The sequence below is a fragment of the Lissotriton vulgaris genome, chromosome 4_1 (assembly GCF_964263255.1).
Source record: "Lissotriton vulgaris chromosome 4_1, aLisVul1.2, whole genome shotgun sequence".
Classification (NCBI taxonomy): domain Eukaryota; kingdom Metazoa; phylum Chordata; class Amphibia; order Caudata; family Salamandridae; genus Lissotriton; species Lissotriton vulgaris.
The window spans coordinates 1,246,101,527-1,246,123,001 of NC_141691.1; positions in this window are offsets into that span (position 1 = coordinate 1,246,101,527).

Sequence of the window (21,475 nt, forward strand, 5' to 3'; positions counted from 1 at the left end):
TCCTTGTCTTTGGGAGGAGAAGCTTGAGAAATAGCCTCAATGAGGGAGGACTTGGGTTTTATGCCTTCGGGAGTCAAAGTGTGACCCAAGTAATCCAGGGATTGAGAACCAAATTTACATTTGTCAGCCCTGACGGTCATTCCAGCTCCATTAAGCTTGCACAGAACAGAAGAAAGATGGGATAAATGAGAATTCCAATCGGGAGAAAAAACCAAGATGTCATCCTGATAGGCCTGAACACCAGGAACAGACTCGAAGAGATGATCCATGATTTTTTGGAAAACACTAGCTGCGCTAGCAAGTCCAAATGGAAGTTTCAAATATTTAAAAACACCAAATGGGGTGACAAAAGTGGTGAGGTCCTGAGAGGATTCGGTAAGGGGTACCTGATGGTATGCAGAGCGCAAGTCAATAAGGGAAAAATATTTGGCACCACCTAGGTTGGCAAGTAGGTCATGAATTTTGGGAAGGGGGTGGCAATCAACCAAAATATTTTTATTAAGGGTGCGAAGGTCGGCACATAGCCTGACCTCACCGTTCTTCTTGCGAACGATAACGATGGGGGAAACCCATTCGGAGGAATCCGAAGGTGCAATGATACCATCCTTTTTGAGGGAGGTGAGCACAGATTTAAGTTCGTCTCTGGCACTGATGGGGACAGGACGGACTTTGTGAACAATGGGTTGTGCAGAGGCTTTAAGTTTGATCTCATGTTTAAAACCTTTGACGGTACCTGGTTGGTTGGAAAAAACATTGGGGAATTTGTCCAAAATTTGTTTGATGTCTGACTCATGATTATCAGAGAGAAGACAAACAGAAACAAAAGGTGGAACAGGGGAATAACCTTCAGGGGGATCACCAACTCTAATGGGATCATCCGAACCAGGAACTAGGTAGATACCCATTTTGGCAAGATCTTGCCAGCCAACTATATTGGGACCCTTGGTTGCAATATAAATTTTGGTAATAATAGATCTCCCAAAACACTCAAGCCTATAGTTGAAGTAACCAAGCAAAATGATATCAGACTCATTAAATGCTTTGGGACTGAGGTCAGATTTGAGCAAAGAAATGTAATTGTTCCATTTTTCAAGAAAAAATGCTTCATTAAGAATGGTTATTGGAGATCCAGAATCTGCCATAACTGAAATGTCAATGTTACCAAACAGTGCAGAGCAATAAGGACCTTTAACCAAATTAGAGGTATCAATGAAATTGCAATGGATAGATACAACCATGTCTTGAAATTCATCAATACAATCATCCAAATCAGGACATACAATACTATTTACAGAGGGTCTGGGCGATCTTCTGATAGATTTGCACATACCTTGGAAATGTCCTAATTTTTTACACAAAACACACCTTTTTCCTGAAGCAGGACAAGAGGGGTTGTTGGCAATATGTGATTTAGAACCACACCTGTAACAATAAGGGTTAGGGTTAGGTTTCTTTTGAAAAGATCTAACAGACCTATTGGTGTTAACTACACTAATAGAAGTGGCATTGTCATATGAAGAAGAATGAAGAGAAGAATGAGCTTGGTCTTTTTGCAGTGCGTTAGAGGTGGTAATGGATCTTTCAATGCTCTTGGCAATGTCAATAGTCTCTTGAAGTGTAGGTTTCTTGCAGCTTAAAAGGCGTTGTTGAATCTTTTTTGAAAAACACGCAAAAACAAATTGATCCCGAATGTAAATGTCGGGGTTAGACTCAAATTCGCAAGTAGATGCCAAGATCCTTAACTGAGCAATGTACTCCTCAATGGACTCATCTTCTCGCTGTCTCCTTTTGAAGAAGTTATGTCTCTCAAGCATTTCATTAGGTTCTTCACCATAATGTCTTGCGAGTCTAGATAAGGCTTCCTTATACTCATCCCAATTATCACCAGCATCCCCAGTGGGAGGAGGGGACCTTGGGAGGTTTTCAAAAGTATGTTGTGCAGCAACACCCAAGCAACCATATAAAATGGCAACTTTCCTCTCAGGAGTGAACTTAACTGCATCAATGGCTACGATATGGTTGGCAAAAGCTCTAACCCATTGACGCCAAGGAATGGTAGGTTTACCAGGTAGTTGAAGAAAAGGAGGGGGTTGAGCAAATTGCTGAGAAGAAGCCATTAATAGAATGACAAATATCGAAGTTGTGATTGTAATTGAGCAAAAATATTGAAGGAGTTCAAGAAACTGTAAGCATGAATTGAAGCTTAAAATAACAAATAAAATGCAGGTAGGGTGTGTGTGTCACCGAAGGAGCACACAAAGGAATAAATAAATTTGTCAAATATAATAAAAATATTGTTAAAGTACCAGTATTTATCACCAGCGTGTGAATAAGCGCCAAGGAAACTAAGTGAAGGTCGCGCTGTAGCGTCAGGCATCAGGAAACTGACACGGAGTGAAGATCAACGCGGAGCGTATGGGTGTTGACAGTTGTAGCTAGGCAACGAGAGAAAATGGCTGCCGAGCGTAACGTGATGACATGCCAGCGTGATGAGGTGAGGCGCTGAAGGACAACGTGTGGCAGCGTCAAGTGCGCGAAGGAATTGAAGACGCGCAGGACAATGGTGCTTTAGAACGTTGGGCACTCACCGGCTGGGGCTCGAGCACTCAGGCAACCGTCAGTATGACAGGAAAAGCGGTGAAAATGACGGAAATTCGCAGGGAAGCAGAGCAGCGTTGGCCTCACCAGCAGGTAGATGCGAAGTCCGTGATGTTCGTGAAGGGTCGTTAAGAGCTTGGAGGAGTGGGAGGGCGGGCATAGAGAGAGTAGGCCGAGTACTTCCTGGTGGGTGTCTGGTGGGATCGGGACCCGCTCTTCGCCAAATGAAATAAATTGAGTTTCAAGGCAAGAGTGCAGGTAAGAGTCTTCTTTAATTTCATTAGTAGATACACCCACAGGAAAAGGCCGCCGCTCGACTCCAGGACTCCGGGCAACTGACTAGCGTTGCCCAGAGCGCTAGAACCGAACGGAGGGGCAGAACACAACAAGAGGAGGCAATCCCTCGTGCTGGGCACAGCACGAGGGAAGCCATATACTACAACCTCCATCTCTCGGTCCCCCCTCCCTTCCTCTGTCTCCCCTTTCCTTCCTCCGTCTCCCCCTTCCTTCCACTGTCTCCCCCTCCCTTCCTCTGTCTCTCTCTCTCCTTCTCTTTGTCTCCCTCCTCCCTCTGTCTGTCTCCCTCCTCCCTCTCTCTGTCTTCTTCCTCCCTCTCTCTGTCTCCCTCCCTCCGTCTCCCTCTCCCTTCCTCCATCTCCCTCTCCCTTCCTCCATCTGTCTGTCTGTCTCCATCTGTCTGTCTCCCTCTGTCTGTCACCCTCTGTCTGTCACCCCCTGTCTCCTTCTGTCTGTCACCCTCTGCCCACTCGTCTAACATTACATGTTTTTATTATTTACACTTTTCCATTCGAGAAATGTGAGGGCCACGAGAGGGACCATGCACCTGTAAACTCACCCGCTTTTTAATTATGTTTATCCACTTGGCAAGCAAAGGGGCCTCTGTAAACATTAATGCAATCCCTAACTTTTCAAACCCATATCATTCCTTCTCTCTAGCTCTCTCTCTCCCCCTCCCTCCCTGTCTCACTCACTCTGACTGTGTCACTCCCTCTCACTCCCTCTCTCTAGCTCTCTGTCTCCATTTGTCTCACTCACACTGACTGTCTCACTCCCTCTCCGTCTCCCTCTCTCTGTCTCCCTCTCTCCCTCCCTCTGTCACCCTCCCTCTGTCTCCCTCTGTCTCAATCCCTCGCCCTCTCTCTCCCCCTCCCTTTGTCTGTCGCCCCTGACTTCCTCTGCCTCCCCCTCTCTGTCTCTCTCTGTCTCCCTCCCTCTGTCTCCCCTTCCCTTCCTCTGTCTCCTGCTCCCTTCCACTGTCTCCCCCTCCCTTCCTCTGTCTCCCCCTGTCTCCCTCTCTCCCTCTCTTTGTCTCCCTCCTCCCTCTGTCTGTCTCCCTCCTCCCTCTCTCTGTCTCCCTCCTCCCCCTCTCTGTCTCCTCCCTCCCTCCGCCTCCCTCTCCCTTCCTCCATCTCCCTTCCTCCATCTGTCTGTCTGTCTCCATCTGTCTGTCTCCCCTTGTCTGTCACCCTCTGTCTGTCACCCTCTGTCTGTCACCCTCTGCCCACTCGTCTAACATTACGTGTTTTTATTATTTACACTTTTCCATTCGAGAAATGTGAGGGCCACGAGAGGGACCATGCAACTGTAAACTCACCCGCTTTTTAATTATGTTCATCCACTTGGCAAGCAAAGGGGCCTCTGTAAACATTAATGCAATCCCCAACTTTTCAAACCCATATCACCCTCCAAAAAAGTGTTGAATTCCCCGTGAAACTTAATCGGATCACCTCTTAAACCTCATTTTGAGCCAAGCGGCTGGTAGGTACAGAAATATTTTTTTAATTATTATATTGAACAAGAGTTATTTGTGCTGTGTAAAGTAGTATTGTTAATGCAGGAAGAGGCTGCAATTCAACTGGTTGAAAAGGCTTATAAAGTTGTTCATCTGCCCACGCTGCAGACGGTCGAGCCAGGAGACTTGGACTCGAAGCCCTTGTCCCCAAAGTCAGATCCTGGAAACTCACTCCTTTTCACCTGCCGCTGCTCCTTTATTTAAACCGGGGGCACACAGAGGCGTTTGTTTTCCCAATGTTTATTGGGAGGAAAAAAATTACGTTTGTTTACTAAAACTGGATTTTTTGCAGAGTGTAGCAATATACCACATACAAAGTGACAAGCAAGGCTGGCTCCTCAGCTACCAGTAGTAAAAGTTTGCAAGATCCTCACCTCGTCCCAAAAAATCGAATATAGCGAAAGCTTCTCAGAAATCACTAACTACAGATCTCACTCGCAAATGATATGCTAAAGGCATGGCAGCGCATTGTCATTCCAAAGGGGGTAATCAGCCTCAATCCGAATGACAATGGGCCAGCCCACAGCCTGTGCGAGCTCAGGGAGCAGCTGCTGCAGCCTCTGGAGGTCAAGAGAAGTGTGAGCCACAGCAGGAAGCTAAATGAAAAAGTTATCGTTTTAAAGTAGGTGCTTCTTTGAAAGACAGAAGTAGGGGAACGGACTAGAATATTTTTTTAAAGTAGGGGCACGCCGTGCCCTTGCGATCCACCCCACTTCTACCACTGCATGTAGGTTATTTTGCACATTGGCCATAGGGCCTCAACTGGCAGGTATAATAAGTTTATACACATCGCTTTTTACGGGTGAGTAGCGCGCTCTACAAATTCCTTGATTGATTGATTGATTTTTCCTTTTTTATCCATGTGGAAAATATATTTTCACACTGAACAATCCCTTTTCCCGGGCTCCAGGGTTCCTGGCAGTGGGGATGGGGCAAACATATTTCATGATGGAGTAACACATTTTAAGGACACCTTTCACTCTAAAGAAAGGTATAAAACAGTTGATGTATGACTGTGTAGGTGTACACCGAGGTGTAATCGTCACTCATCCACAACATTTTAGAAAATTTCGCACTTCAACCCCAATTCCTAAACTTATGTGTGAGGAAAATATGTAAAAGTCTAGCATTTTCCATGCTTCTATCAATAATTTCCGTTTGGAAACTGCCCACATCTTGTTCTTGAGATTCGAGACTTGGGAACTGCAACCCCAAGTCTAAAATGTTGAATTTATTAAGGCTTTGCACGACAGCAGAATGCTTTTGGAAATGAGGCTCAGTGTATCAAGGGATATGAAGCAGTGTGAGTCTCTGGGACTGGCCAGGGCATGGAGGAAAACTAACCAGTTAGGGTACAGATTGTACCCGCAAGGTACCGTTATCTTCAGATTTAAGGATCTGCAGTAAAGTTATTTTACGCGGCAGCAGGACACTTGAGAATCCCAGATCACCAATAAGGATGGAAGAGTGAAAACATTCCTCTGAGTGCGTCTGGATGTCTAGTCACTCTAATGAACAAAGTCTTGGTCAGCTCTTTTCACCACACTTAATAACAAATATAGCTCTTTTTTCCTCTGTGACACGTGGCTTGTGGTGCTGTTTCACACATAAATATACTGTAGGAGGATGTAACAAAGCAGACAGCATTCGGGATTCGGCTGGAAAAGATTGCCACTGCCGGATAATGCAAACGAAGTAATGTCCAGCGAACAAAATTCGAAATTCTTTAAAAGCACACAGAGAAAGCAAACATCATATTGAACAATCAGTTAAAAAGGTAATTAATACACAATATTCACCAGCCCAAATGGGAAGCCAAGTCCCCCAAAGATAAAACCATTAGAAGGGCCGCGTAACCAAACGTAAGCAAAGGCTGATGTGCAGTAACCAGGTTCAACTTAAAAGCTGTGTCACCAGCAATGTGTAACCATATGCAGAACTACAGACCTACATATTTATTTAGAAAAAAACAAGTGTTTTACCATCTTTCTCAACCAAAATGAAAGACAATGAGAACTCTTTACAATGAATTGGGGAAACGGGACACCTGCTCATGTGAGATAAAATGTTTATATTCATAGCAATGCAAATAAGAAAAACACTGCAAAAACAATGAACTTCAAATATGTGGGTATACAAATCAAGGGATTAATGGGAACCAAAATGGAAACATCTGCCATGCCACCGTTACCTATGCCTGTGGGAGTACCCCCAATTAATGCACAGATGATATTAGAGACATCTTACTCCTAAACATCCATAATAAAGTGAATACCTTAAGCTAACTCTATGCGGACAGCCTGTAAAAGGAATTTTACTTCATCAAAATGCAACTCCAACTGGCAAACATATTTACACAAAACAAGCCATCAGGAGAAGGAGGTCCCACAGGCAAAAGAAGGTACCTATAAAGGAGAAAATATTGTTACTGTGGATTCTGTTTCGCCAAGAATAACACAAACATCCTTCTCTGCCCAGAGATACCCAATTTTTTGTTATAGAAAACACATATATTTATTGCCAGCACACTAAATTACTAGATTGTTTGTTCTCTCCTGAGAGTAACCAGAAACACACATAAAACACATCACATAAATCCAACTAGAAAGCACTAAATATATAAATGGGCACACCCTGTCTGACAAGGAGCAACACTATCTCTCAAACACCACTGTAGACATTACACGCCAACCTGAACTTCTGATATCTGTGAGATTTGTGGCTTCTCACTCTCCATAGGGGATATCAATAACACCCACCTCACTGTTGAAAAACCTCATGGAGTCCCCTTTGCCTACAACAATTGCAGAGCATACACCATCCCTAATACAAAATCAGCATGTGATGCAAACATGCACCTCACAACTTATTTCAAATGCTTGCCAGGTTCCTGTCATGGTGCATCCAGAGACAATGGTGTAAAAAATCCCCCACAGCCTCAGCAGTGTGGGGTGGCCCGCGAGCTCCAGGGGGCCCCCTCAGCACAGTACCTTGGCCTGAGAGCTCCTAAGTGAATCCAGAGAGGGACCCTGCATGTACTTTGCTAGGGGGGCTCAAGTTTTGTAACGCCATTGGCCAGAGTCTCAGCAGAATGCAAAAGTCCTGATATATGAACTAAATCTAACTTGATGAGTTAAACAGACTGGTTACAGAACATTTACATTACCAGATATGATTAGTGACACTTGTTAGAAATGGGGTCTCCAGTGGTCTGCACACTGTCCAAGTGCAGCTCTCACTCTCCTTGAATATGCTTGCGGGATGGTCCTCCCAGATTTTCTATTCTTTGTTTTTAGAATGTGTAAACTGTTTGTGGCATAAATGTGATATGGAAGAGTGGGATCAGATATATTAATATATTCTTTCGTGTCTTGGCATTGTTTTCATTAACTGCTTTATTTATTATGTTGTGATTATATAGTATTTAGTTCAGATTGTTTTGATACTCATAATAAACATAAGAATGTATTCTCTTTTTTGTGGAATTATTGTCATCTATTAATGTATCTCTTGTGATTGAATATCCATATTCATAGTTTCTGCGCATACAGTGAGCGTAGTCTCTGTTGGGCTCATGTGTGAATCTTTTTGAGCACAATCTAAAAGCAAGTTTGTTTACGATAATCAAAGTAGGCTCTAGGCAGGATATTATTCATTTCAGTGTTGCAGACCCTCACTCTTAGCAGGGTAAGGGAGTTACACAGCTAAGATAGCCCCTGTCCACACCCTGGGTAGCTTGGCATGAGCAGTGAGGCTTGGCATGAGCAGTGAGTCAATGTGTTAAGCATTTGTACATATACACACAGTAACACAGTGAAAACACCACAAAATGAGTCCACACCAGTTTAGAATAGCCAATATTTATTTGAGTAAAACAAGACCAAAAAGTAAAAATCCGACCTAGCTAAGTAAAGATATCACTATTAAAATGGTAAATCAGTTCAATCCATAGAAATCTGTTGTTGCATTACTTTTAGCACAAAGTACCTTGGCAGGGGAGGTGAGGCACAGGAAAAGCAAAGCAATATATTGGTTCCTTACTGTTAGGGGAGGTGATGCCTTAATTCCTTACTGTCAGGGGAGTTGATGCATTAGTTTCTTACTAGAAGTGGTGGTGATGTGTCGATTTACAGACATGTGGCCTTGGTTCCTTACTGCTGGGCAAAGTCGATAAAGAAATTGCCGCCCATGGACGATGTGACAAAAATCCAGACATGCAGCTTCGATTCTACAGCGATGAAGCAGACACTGCATCGGAGTTGGAGAGGTGTGTTATGGAGTTCAGTGATATGGTGCTTGAATCTCATGCTGCAGCAGATCTTCTGATGCACTGCAACAGAAAGCTGGGGCCTGCAGTGAAAGATGTGATTGATGAGCTGATTGGGATCCCCGTTACGGTGTTGGTAGCGGTGCTGCATCAAAGTTTGTCACGATGCGTCAATAAGCACAGGCTCTGGGATTCGCAGCATGGATTTTCTCCTTCAGTTCACCACATTCTACTTTCAATGGCCCGGGGGACTGGATTTTGCACCACTTGGAAAGCCAGAACTCTTAGCCGAAGATCCCAGGCACTGGTAGGTGAAGTCTTTGATGGCCCTGAGACTTCTTAACAGAAGGCAAGTACGCACAAGCCCTTGGAGAACCTTAGAAGCAAGGTGCGGAACGCAAAGTCCAGTTCTTTCATTCCTGGGACAGAAGCAGCAAGCAGCAGGCCAGCAAAACAAAGCAACAGGCAGAGTGGCAGTCCCTCCTACAACATCCAGTGATACAATATCCAATTATTATTGCTGGAAGAATGCCCTCAGTCCAGAAGCCTTCCGATTTGAGAGTGTCAGGGGTCCAATACTTTCCCCCTTTGAAGTGGACTAACTTGAAAGGAAAGTCTTTGTAGTGCACAATACCCTGCCTTTCCTGCCTTTCCTTGACCTGGCTCCAGACACCACACTACAGGGGTGTGGAAATAGCTTTGTGTGAGGACAGGCACATCCCTATTCAGGTGCTAGTGCCAACTCCTCACACCACTCTAGCTCTGGAAAGCCCATCAGCCTGATGATGACATGTCAGGATTTTCAATGCACACCTCATGTCCCTTTCTGTGACTGTCTATAGTGGCTGCACAAGAGCCCTGCTGCTATCCAGATGTGGACTGTACAGACAGGCAGAGGCACTGATGTGTTAAGAAAGAAAACTGTCACTTTCTAAAAGTGGCATTTTCAAACACGCAATTTAAAAATCTTCACCAAAAGATGTATTTTGAAATTGTGAGTTCAGAGGCACCAAACTCCAAATCTCTATCAGCTCCCAATGGGAAATTACACTTAAAAGATATTTCAAGGCAACCCCCATGTTACCCTATGGAAAAGATTGTCCTTGCAATAGTGAAAAACGAAATTACCGTTATTTCACTATCAGGACCTGTAAAACACAACAGTATACATCCTACCTCTTAAATACACGGCACCCTGTCCATTGGCCTGCCTTAGGCCTACCTTAGGGTACAGTGAAAGAGGAGGTTTAGCCTGGCAAGTCAGTGGCATGTCTGAGACAGGTTTACAGGGCTACTCATGTGTATGGCACAATTCGTGCTGCAGGTCCACTTGTAGCATTTGATTTACAGGCCCTGGGCACACCTGGTGCATGTTACTAGGGAATTACTAGAAATCAAATATGCTAATTGTTAGAACTGGGGGTCTCTAGTTGGAAGTGGTAGGCACAACTGTCCAAATAGGGACCCTTGCTTCTAGTCAGGGTAAGGAGGAAACACTCTTAGATAACCTCTGCTCACCCTCTGGGTAGCTTGGCACGAGCAGTCAAGGCTTATCAAAGGCAATGTGTAAAGTATTTGCACCAACACTCACAGTAACACAGTGAAAACACCACAAACTGACTCCACAACAGTTTAGAAAAATAAAGGTATTTTAATCTAAACTACACAAGACCAAAACGACAAAAATCCAACATACACAGTTCAAGATTATGGTTGCGAAAGAGTTCTTAACGTTGCGATAAAATAATCCACAGTTGCGTGAAAAGTTCACAGTTGCGTCATGTTTAGCCAACAGTACCTTTAAATGCGACAAAGTTACAAAACAGAAGCTGGTGCGGTGGAAAACAAGTGATGCATCACTCCTGAGACTTTGGGGAGGCGATGCAAGAATCCCGCTCGATGTAGTGGGCGTGTTGCCGTGACTCCGGTCTGTACAGGGAGGGATGCAATACATTGTATTGATTCAGGTGCGGAGGTTCCGTAGTAAAGAAGCTCGCAAAGGCATGATGTGGTAGGAAATTTGTGTCAGCCTGGTGAACCCGCAACTTTCCCACACAGAAATTGTAGGGAAAAGTTAAATTTTAGGTTTACAGAGGATTCTTGGTAGGAAAAAGGTGAGGGGTCCACAGAAGCCATACATCCCTAGACTCCCCAGGGTGTCTAGTTTTCAGAAATGTGTGGGTTTTTTAGGTTTCCCTAGATTGCTGCCGAGCCCGGGGCCAAAAACCCAGGTGACCCCCCTTACAAAACCTTTTTGTTTTTTGATAGATAATTTTGATACTCCACAATATGTTTTGGTCCCTTGCCTGTCGCGGGTACTTGGCCCACCCACACGAGTGAGGTGCCATTTTTCTTCAGGAGACCTGGGGTAATGCTGGAAAATGTATGTCAGCCAGATGATCCCACAAATTTCCCACACAGAAAAAAGCTATTTTTTCAGCAAAATTGGGGGTTTACCGATTTTTCTGGGTAGGAAAACATTGGGGGGTCCATGCAAGCCATACCATCCTGGACTCTCCTGGGTGTCTAATTTTCAGAAATGTCTGGGTTTGGTGGGTTTCCTTAGCTGGCTGCTGAGCCCCGGGACAAGAAACGCAGGTGACTCCCTTGCAAAACCAGGTATTTTTGCGATTAATAATTTTGAAGTCTCCACAGTACTATTTGGACCATTTGCTGTGGCGGGCACTATGCCTACCCACACAAGTTAGGTACCATTTCATCAGGAGACATGGGGGAAAGCTGGGTGGTAGGAAATTTGTGGCAGCCCGGTGATCCTATAAATTTTCCACACAGAAAAGTGAGGAAAATAGGATTTTATTTAGCTAAATGTAAGGTTTGCAGGGGATTCTGGGTAGGAAAATGTTGAGAGATTCATTCAAGGAACACCTCACTGTACTCCCCTGGATGTTTAGTTTTCAGACATGTCTAGGTTTGGTAGATTTCCCTAGATGGCGGCTGGGCCGGGGGCCAAAAACCCAGGTGATTGCCTTGAAAAAGCAGGTCGTTTTGTGATAGATAGCTGGTCACCTGTCTTTTTCGTCCCGGGTTTGCAGACATCTTGGGAAACCTATATACCCCAGACATTTCTGAAAACTAGACACCCGTGAGAGTCCAGGGAGGTGTAGCTTGCATTGAAACCCCCACATATATTTAGCTAAAAAGTCACAATTTTCTCTAATATCTGCATTGGAAAGTTGTGGCATCATTGCACGGCAAAAATTTCCTACCACTAATCGTTCCCCTTAGTCTACCGATAAAAATGATAGCTTACTTCAGTGGATGGGCCAAGGGCCTATGACATGGAAGGGCAAACAACTTGTAGAGATTGAGGGGGGCCCAAAGAGGGGTCCAAAAAGGCAATTTGTATATACATTTTTATGCTGACGCTACTTTGGGCACCCACACCAGTAAGGTATCATTTTTATCAGGAGATCAAGAGGAATGCTGGGTAGTACGAAATTTGTGCCTGTGCGGTGATCCCACAGCTTTTCCACACAGAAATATGCAGAACATTTGACTTTGTAAGTAAATTTGTGATTTGCAGGGGATTTTGAGTAAGAAAATGCTGGGGGATCCATGCAAGCCACCCAACCAGCCAAGAGTCAGTACATACATACCACCATCCATGCACACCACCAGCCAAGTGCCATCCATGCACACCGCCAGCCAAGTGCCATCCACACACACAGCCAGCCAAGCGCCATCCATGCACACCACCAGCCGAGCACCATCAAGGTACACCGCCAACCAAATGCCACCCATGCACACAGTCAGCCAAGCACTATCCACACACACTGCCAGCCAAGCACCACCCACACACTCTGCCAGCCAAGTGCTATCCTCGCACTATGTCAGCTAAGCAGGGTAGACTTGGATCAGCAACCAGCCCTGGCAGATTGCTACTCGACCAGCCCTGGGAATGGGTTGTGCTGGCAAAAAGCACTGCTACAGCTTTTGTTACTAGGGGCCGATATTGCAGCACTGCTGCAAAACTAGCCCCTGACAACAAAACCATCCCCGATGGCCAGAAATCTGTTCCCCACCCCTCTGGCCCACCAGATAGATGCTAAGACCAGTCTGCCCCTGCCGCCAAGCACCACCGGTGCACACAGAGAGCCAAACACCAGTCCACATACACTGCCAGCCAAGCGCCACTCCACACATGCGACTAGGCAAGCAGCAATCTACACACACCATTGTCAAGCATGGGTCTACCCACACCATTAGCTAAGTGCTGGTCCACACACACCGCCAGCAACAGGCCAACCAAAGGCCAGTACATGTAGTCCATCAGCCAAACCCCAGTTTACACACACACAAACTGTTCCTGGGTTCTAGTCGTTTTCTGCCCACGCTTTAGTTCAGATGAGACTAAAAATATCACTCAAACAGCCAAAATGTGTGCCTAAAAAAGGGAGCAACGCTTGCCTATGGGGCTTCTCACTAGCATGCCGATAAACACATCCCTGGTACCTAGTGGGTTTTCTTCAGGCAGATCAGGGGCTATTGCCCAAATCTGCCTCCCGGGGTGGGCAGAAAAACTCAGGCAATTTTTTGGAGGGGTTGGGGGAATTTGCATGCCCATGCCGGGAAGGTACCAGCTTACATATAAAAAAACAGTATAATCCCTGGTGCCAAGTGGGCTTTCTGCCCCCACGAGGGGAGATCATGTGCTATTGCCCCCGAGACACCGAAAACCTTTGGGAGCGCCTACCTGAACTGTATAGACCTGCCCTGGGTCACTGGTTGCTGCGGGAGCCCTGAGCCCGTTTGTCCGGATTTGCCAAGGCCCCTTGCCGCACCCGCTGCGCGGGTGCCGCTGCGCGGGTGCCGCTGCGTGGCTCTCTCCTCGGGAGAGCTTGCTCTGTGGACTTCCCGGGCTGTGTGGCGGAGAGGCACTCACAGGGGTGGAGCGCGGCAGGGACTCGCTGTTCCAGGAGTCCCTGCGTGGCCTACCAACATCCGGCCAGCGCCCCCTGCTAGCCCCGCCCCCCGCCCCCCGCATTGCCTATTTGACATCGTGTGGGAACGCTTAGCGGGACGCGAGCGGGATGCCGGGCTAAGCCCGGGCAAAGGGCGGGCCCTCTGTGGCCCTCAGGGGCCTGCAGAGGCCGGGACGGGCCACCCCCTTAACATCTCCTCATCAGACACCCTGGTCACAAGGTAACCTGTGTGCTAGATACACGGCACATAGTAATGCATCTACATCACAAGGATGTCTAAAGTAAGGAAAACCCCGGTGGCAACGAGATCCACAACAAGATTAAAATCTGTTAGCACACCACTACCTACCATAACCGCCATAGACCTTATGCTGCAAAAAACTATTGGCGTAGGGGTGGACGCCATACAGGACACAGAGAGACGACTTTCATTGACCCCAGACTTGTGTTTTCCAGACCTGTCTCTGCACACCACTGATAACACACACATCATGGACGCCACAATTAACTTCCAGGAATCCTTGTTAATGCAGTCTTTCACAGATCTGCCAGGCTCACATATTAAAGACAACACACCGAGAGCTCTGTTTACACGCCCTGTATGGAACGCCATGGAGAGTAGTCCTCTGGTGTTGACTAGCCATGGCAACAATATAAGCTGCCTGCACACATCGTCTTTAGACCCAGAGGTTCAATTAGTGGAGGATTCAATACCTGCCACTCAACTTACTTCTGGGATAACTCATGATCCATCAAGTGTAACTCAGCATCACAAGAAAAAACGAAAGACAAAACTCCTGTTGAGGAAAACCTATCGCCCAATAGTCAAACCGAAATACTCAATTAAAGATATGTGGTTAAAACGTAGACAGGCGAAACTCACCACAAAAACCACAACCGGGATTCCCTCGACATCCACCCAAGACCCAGACACACTCCCAAGTGAGAAGATTATTACAGAGAGTAATTCGGTTAAAGATCAGACAAGTCAAACAGATCAGTCATTTACATTGAAAACACCCCTCCTGAGCGAAAGAGAATCTATGGTCAAATCTCTCTTACAGCCCATTAGTAAACGAGTCATTAACATAGAGAAGGCTCTAGGAAAATTTGAGAGAGCACAAAATGAAGTTTCCTCCAGCATCCTTAAAATGCTAAAAACGCCCAATCCTACTTCCATTTTTGTTCCAGCAAGTAAAACCCTCAACGCTATTAACACTAAAACCGCGAAAGCCACTAGAGACACAACAAATAGTGCCATCAAACAGCCTTCGCATCAGCGACAGGGATCTCCAGCTACCCCAAACTTAGTAACTACTACACAAGTAGCTCTCAATTTACCGCAGATAGTAGCCACGCCTGTGAGTAATACACAAATTATACAGGTAGCTGATGAAACTGATGATAGTGAATGGGCTGCTGAGGGTCACCCCCCAGAATTAGTTACAGCAAATGCAGAGCCGTTGCGGCACCCTACATCATTAACACCGAATATTCCTATTAAGACAGTAGGGGCAAATCAGCTTAAATCCGTGACAGTAAAAAGACCCATCTATATAAACCTTCCACCTGAATCTAATGCATACACCATTGTCATGATTGGGGTTCCCAAGCTGGCCGACAACAGGGGGGAGACTTACACGGGACTAAAAAATAAGGTAATGCAATGGTTAACCACACATAGACCACTTCCCTCTCACATAAGTGAGCACATCTCTCATGTGAAGAGAGTAGATTGGGTGGGTTCAAGATTCAAATCAACAGAGGGAGACTGCATAGTAGTTAATTTTAGAGACAGACGAGTGGCAAACTTCATCACCAGCTGGAGGATTTCCTCGACAAATAGCCTGATTCGCACGATGGGCTGAAGCTATTTTTACCCCTCTAACATAAATGGGAAAAATAAAAACCCTCAGTCTTATCATGGCCAGGAGGGATCGCTGGAGCCTCAAGCTCATTATCAATCATGGGCGCCACCTCTTGCCCCTAGCCAGGTGACGTCCTTAGACCCTGAACAACAAAGACATGCACAATCTTGGGAAGGCAGACCTTATAACCATCCCCCAACAATGTATGAGAGAAGGGAATTTGCACCTTATACATATAAACGAGATCATGCATATCCCTATCTGTACCAAAACCAATTTGGGGTCCCGACCTCAAACAGATATGATGCTCTGTATGCCCACGATCATTTGGATGAGGTGGATTGACTGACACTTGCCCTGCCCCTTAGCACTTCACCTGACCTTTCGAACTGGGTGGAACAATCCAACATAACAAGTACTGATAATCCAGCAAGCACTTTAGCCCTCTTAAGAGTGGTACCTGTTATCAGTACAATAGAGCCCTTAATAGTTTCTCCTGAGAATCTCTCCGTACAAGCGACACCTATTCTCTCTACTCATGAATTAGGTAGCTCTCCTCCCACTATAGCTCCTAACTTGCTACCTAGCACTGGAAATCAATTTGCAGTTGTAACAAGCCGACCTAATCAAAACTTGCATCCGCTCACTAGCACGACCCAAGAGTCATAGTCTGATCATGACGTACTTAATACTAAAAAAATCTTGTCGTGGAACATAGTAGGACTTGCTGCAAAAGTAAAGGTCCAGACGTGGGTGGAATTCTTAAGGAACTTTGCTATACTGTGTTTTCAGGAAACATGGCTCGTAGATAATAATGTTTTCATTGAGGGGTTCCAGAGTTTCTTCGTGCCAGCGATTCCATCGCCCAGTGGCAGATCAAAGGGGGGCTTGGCAACATTCATCAGCCTCTCCCTCATCTGTCAGGCTAAAACTAAACAACTGGAAAACAGGAACATTCAGGTCATGGAGCTTAGGAAGGGCAGAAAGGCACTAACCTTGGTTAATTTTTATAATTCAGTAACACCACTAGGAGAGTGTAACATTGTCAAGCTCCACAACTATCTGCAAGGTGAAATGGCAAAATTGCCACGGAATATAATAATCACTGGTGATTTCAACGCGCACATTTGTGGAAATCCTGCTGTGACAACTATGGGCTCCTTGGGGTGCGAAAACAGGTCAGGCCTTCATTTTGCTCACTGTCTGCGAGGTACCCATGTCAATAATCTAATTGATGATCTAAACCTGAGTGTCGCTATGTCCCTGAAAGATGACTCCTTTATCTTTGAAGCACCAACTTATAAAGGTTCTGAGCATGGCTCCTTCATAGACCACATTCTTCTCTCTGTTGATCTGGCAAACTTAGCCTTAAACTTCAAAATACATGAAAGCATCTTTAGTGACCACAATCCAATCTCAATTGAACTAGGAGTGGGACTTTTTGAATTACGGAAAAATCATAAAGACATGGGTGCTTTAAAGTTGATCAATGGAAATCGTCGTTTGAAATGGTCCATGATAAATAGTGACACTTTGTATAAGTCTGTTAAAACGAGTTGCAACCAGGAACTCAATCTTTGTGTCTCTGAGTCCACACCACCTGAAACCATCTTATCTGCTTTTGCTGTCATGGTTCAAAGAATCAGCCAACTGCTATCTGTACCAGTAAAGGGCCCAACTGCTTACCAGCCAAGATGGTTTGACCACGCTTGCTCGGCAGCTAGCCGGAACCTGAAAATGGCCCTCAAGAAAAAACCAAGGGATTCCGCACATATTAAAATCTTGCAATTTGAATACAAATCAACCATGGCATCCCGGAAAAAGGACATAAAAGCACACGTCTGGGAGTCTTTGCTTGACCCATCAACCCTGGGTAACAGCTCTAAGGTCTGGAGCATAATTATTAAGCCAATGTTCGATGACCCTAATGCCTCCAGTCTTGGAACCAACATACCCGAGGATGAGTGGGTCTCTCATTTTAGTTTAATCTTCAAGAGCGATGAACCACAGGTGATACATGAAATTAAAATAACAGAAGAAGCTTCTTTGCACTTCACAGTTGAATAAGTTGAGAAGGGGATTCTTGGCTTAACCAGTAATAAGGCCCCGGGCCCAGATGGCCTTCCTCCAGATCTATTTAAATCAAATATCTCACTTTGGGCCCCAATCCTTACTGCGGTTGTCAATGCTGGAGTCGCAACCGGGAGCCCAAAGTCTTGGGGGGCCTCAACCATAGTACCCGTCTACAAGAAGGGTGACAGAAACAATGCAGCATGTTACAGGCCCATCTCCCTGATAAACTCAGTTGCCAAGGTAGTGGGAGGAATAATTTTAAATAGGCTGACCATGTGGGCTAAAATCAACAATGTAATGTCCCCCGTTCAATATGGGTTAAGACCAGGGCACTCAACAATAACTCAATGCCTGAACCTATACTTAATCAGTGGCAAGTATACTATGGCCAGAAAAGGAACTGTGCATATGGCCTTTATGGACTTATCATCGGCCTTCAATTGTGTCGATAGAGGCAGGCTCTGGGACGTCCTGCTCAAAATGGGGGTTGAGAAGAATTTGATTAATTTTTTAGCCGACCTCCATAGCGACACTCGAGCAAATGTCCGCTATACAAAAGACTTGAAAGTTACCAGAGATTTTAAGATAAATCGGGGGGTTAGGCAGGGCTGTATTTTAGCGCCATTTCTTTTTAATCTATATATTAATGGTCTTGAGGAGCATCTTTTAAACACAAATACTGACTATCCATACATAGGGAGAAAGGGCGTACCTGTTCTGCTCTACGCAGACGACGCCGTCCTTATCTCCAGAACTGCACTGGGCCTTCAAATATTACTTGATTCTTTTTTTTCATTTATGAAATCACGGGGCCTAAGCATTAACAACACAAAATCATTTGCCATGAAGATAGGTTCTGGCTCAAAAAAGTCTTATCCCTTCTTCGTTAATGGGGAAAAAATACCAATAACAAAGACTTTCTCATACCTTGGCATATTGTTTGACCATAAACTCACTTGGGGACCTGCGGTAAGGAAAAAAAGGGAGAAACAGCAAGGACAAATGCTGCAATAACAGACTTTGCACGTAAAATGGGAAATACGCCAGCGGTTGCTCTGATGAAACTGTATCAAGCTAAAAGCACCGCTGTGGCCTGTTACGGGAGTGAAATTTGGGGCTTTGTTCCTGTGGGTGACCTCGTAACAACTGAAAACAATTTCCTAAAACAAGTGCTAAGTCTACCTAAAGGCACAGCTAATTTCTCCATTCACGAAGAACTAGGTATGCCCTACCTAGGAGATAAAATAGCTGTCAACCCTTTGCTGTGTTGGTTAAACTGCTGGACGAATGATGATGTACCATTTACCCAAAACATCCTTCTCGAAACACTCAATTGGGAAGGGAAATACAAGATACCTTGGTTAAAATATATCAGAAACTGTCTTCATGAATTGGGTCGGCTGGAACTTTTCCTAGCACCACAGCAAGTATCCAAACAAGATGTAACTTATGTGAAGGATACCTTTATGTTGAATCGGCAGCTAGCTAGGGAAGAGTCAGAGCTTAAAAAAGGTAGCGTGAGGAAGCATGTCTTAACAAAATCTTGCGTGCAAATTGAACCCTATCTATCCTGGCCCATTTCCAGATACGAACGTTTTCTGATGTGTAGATTTCCCTTTGATTTGTATCATTTGTTGCTAGCTGTGTCTAGTGGGGCCCACAGGGGACAAGTGTTGCCAGCTTGCGGCTGCGACAGTAAGTCTCCGCAAGACCTGGCTCACTTTTTATTCATATGCTCCTACTACACGATACCACGAAAACTGTTCTCAAAACCCCTTTTTAAACAATTGAACTTTGTACAAATAAGGCCTGCATTACTTTATCTTCAAATGCTACACTGTGAAAGTACCTTGTTTTTATGTAATTTTCTAAAAACAGCCTTGAAATTCAGAAAAAGCATGGAAGGTTAATTGTTCAACGAATTATGCCTCCCCCAGTAATATGTTTTTTAGATAAACAGCATATTTATATTCTTTAGAAACTGTATCTTTTCTTGTGACTTCTCGCTCTTGATAAACTGTCTTTTAAAACTGAATGTATATGTTTTTTATTGTACTTTTATGACTGTACTGTATACAGTCGAATAAAGGAATTTTGACTTGACTATTGCCCCCATTTGCCTCCTGCGGGGCAGAAAGACAGTGGAATTTTTATGAGTGGGGCATTGGCATGCCCATGTTGGCAGCCCCCACCCCTATGTATTAAAAAAAACATTCCCTGGTGCCTAGTGGGCTTTCTGCCCTTCTGGGGGGCACATCAGGGGCTATTGCCCCATCTGCCTCCTGGGGGGTAGAAAGACTGTGGATTTTTTAGGGGTGAGGTGGAAGCATTAGCATGTCCATTTTTGGCAGCCTCCACCCCTATATATATAAAAAAAACTGGAGTCTAGCGTACTTTCTGCCCCCAGGGGCAGATCGTGGTCTATTGCCTCCATCTGCCTCCCAGGGTAAGCAAAAAGGCTGTGGCCATGTTTTTTGGGGGGGGGCATTGGCATACCCATTTTGGCAGCCCTTACGCCTACATATAAAAAAAACAATCACAGGTGCCCAGTGAGCTTTCTGTCCCTCCGGGGTGGCAGATCAGGGGCTATTGTTCCATCTGCTTCCTGTGGGGGGAAGAAAGCCTGTGGACATTTCTGGGGGTAGGTGGGGACATTGACAGGGCCATTATGGGCAGCCCCCACTCCTATAAACATAAAAGGAAAGTCCTTGTGCCTAGTGTGCTTTCTGCCTCCCAGGGGCAGATCGGGGGCTATTGCCCCCATCTGCTTCCCTGGGGGGCAGAAAGACTGTGGAATTTTGTGTGGGGGGGGGTGGGGGCATTGGCATGCCCATTTCAAGCAGCCCCCACCCCTAAACATCCCCTAAAAAATACATCCCTGGTGCTTAGTGCACTTTCTGCCCTTGGGGAGGCAGATTGGAGGCTATTGCCCCTGTCTGCCCCCCAGGGGAGGCAAAAAGACTGAATATGCCAACATTAAATTAGGATCAACAAAGAACAAGTGCCTATACTGATAGTAATTTCAAGGGGTTTGACCACCAGAACAAAGAGAATTCTTCAGAGCTGGGTTGTGCTTATAAATTGCTTTTTATTTTTAACGTCTAGGTCAAAGAAAGAGGGGGTATATTTGTATTAATCATATACAATTGAACAGAAACCACAATTTTTATACACACCAGGAAAATTATTATGGACAAAAAAACAGTGAAAATGTTAAAATCCAACAAGCATGCCAAATTCATTCATATCACAATCATCCTTCACCATTCATACCTCAAACATCTACAAATACTCAACACGATTAAATACGAATATGTAATCGTGCTGAGTATTAGGTCTGCTGCAATATGTACAATTATATATACAATTTTTACAGTGATTTTACAAGTGTAAATCAAATAAATCAACAGAATCAAATATGTAATCAAAAATAATGTATCCAACAATTTATAGCCGGTAATGTGGCAATATGTTCACACTACGGGAAGGACCGAAAGGGAGCAGACACTGGACAAGAAGGGGCCTACGCGTTTCAAATCCCTATGGGTTAGAAGGGATTTTCATCAGGGCCAGGTAGCTCTAGAAAAAAAAGAAGAAAAAAAGAAAAAAATTCTATAGGGTACATCTTTAAAAGCTTAAAAAACCAAGAAACTTGAGTACAGAACCACCCAAGGTTCCTTCTGCTTACCACTGTGGAGAATATCCGAGAGAGGGATAACACCTGTGTGACAACAAAAAACAATAAAGACTACATAAGTAAAGGAAAAGTGTTTGTCGGGGGCTTTGCGTTGCTGTCATCAGAAAAAACATTTACCTTAGGTGTGTGCGGTAGCCACGTTGTAATAAAATCCCAGTCGAAGAGTAGGCGGCGAGATGAAGTAGGATGGCCTGGGAAGAAAACAATATCCATATT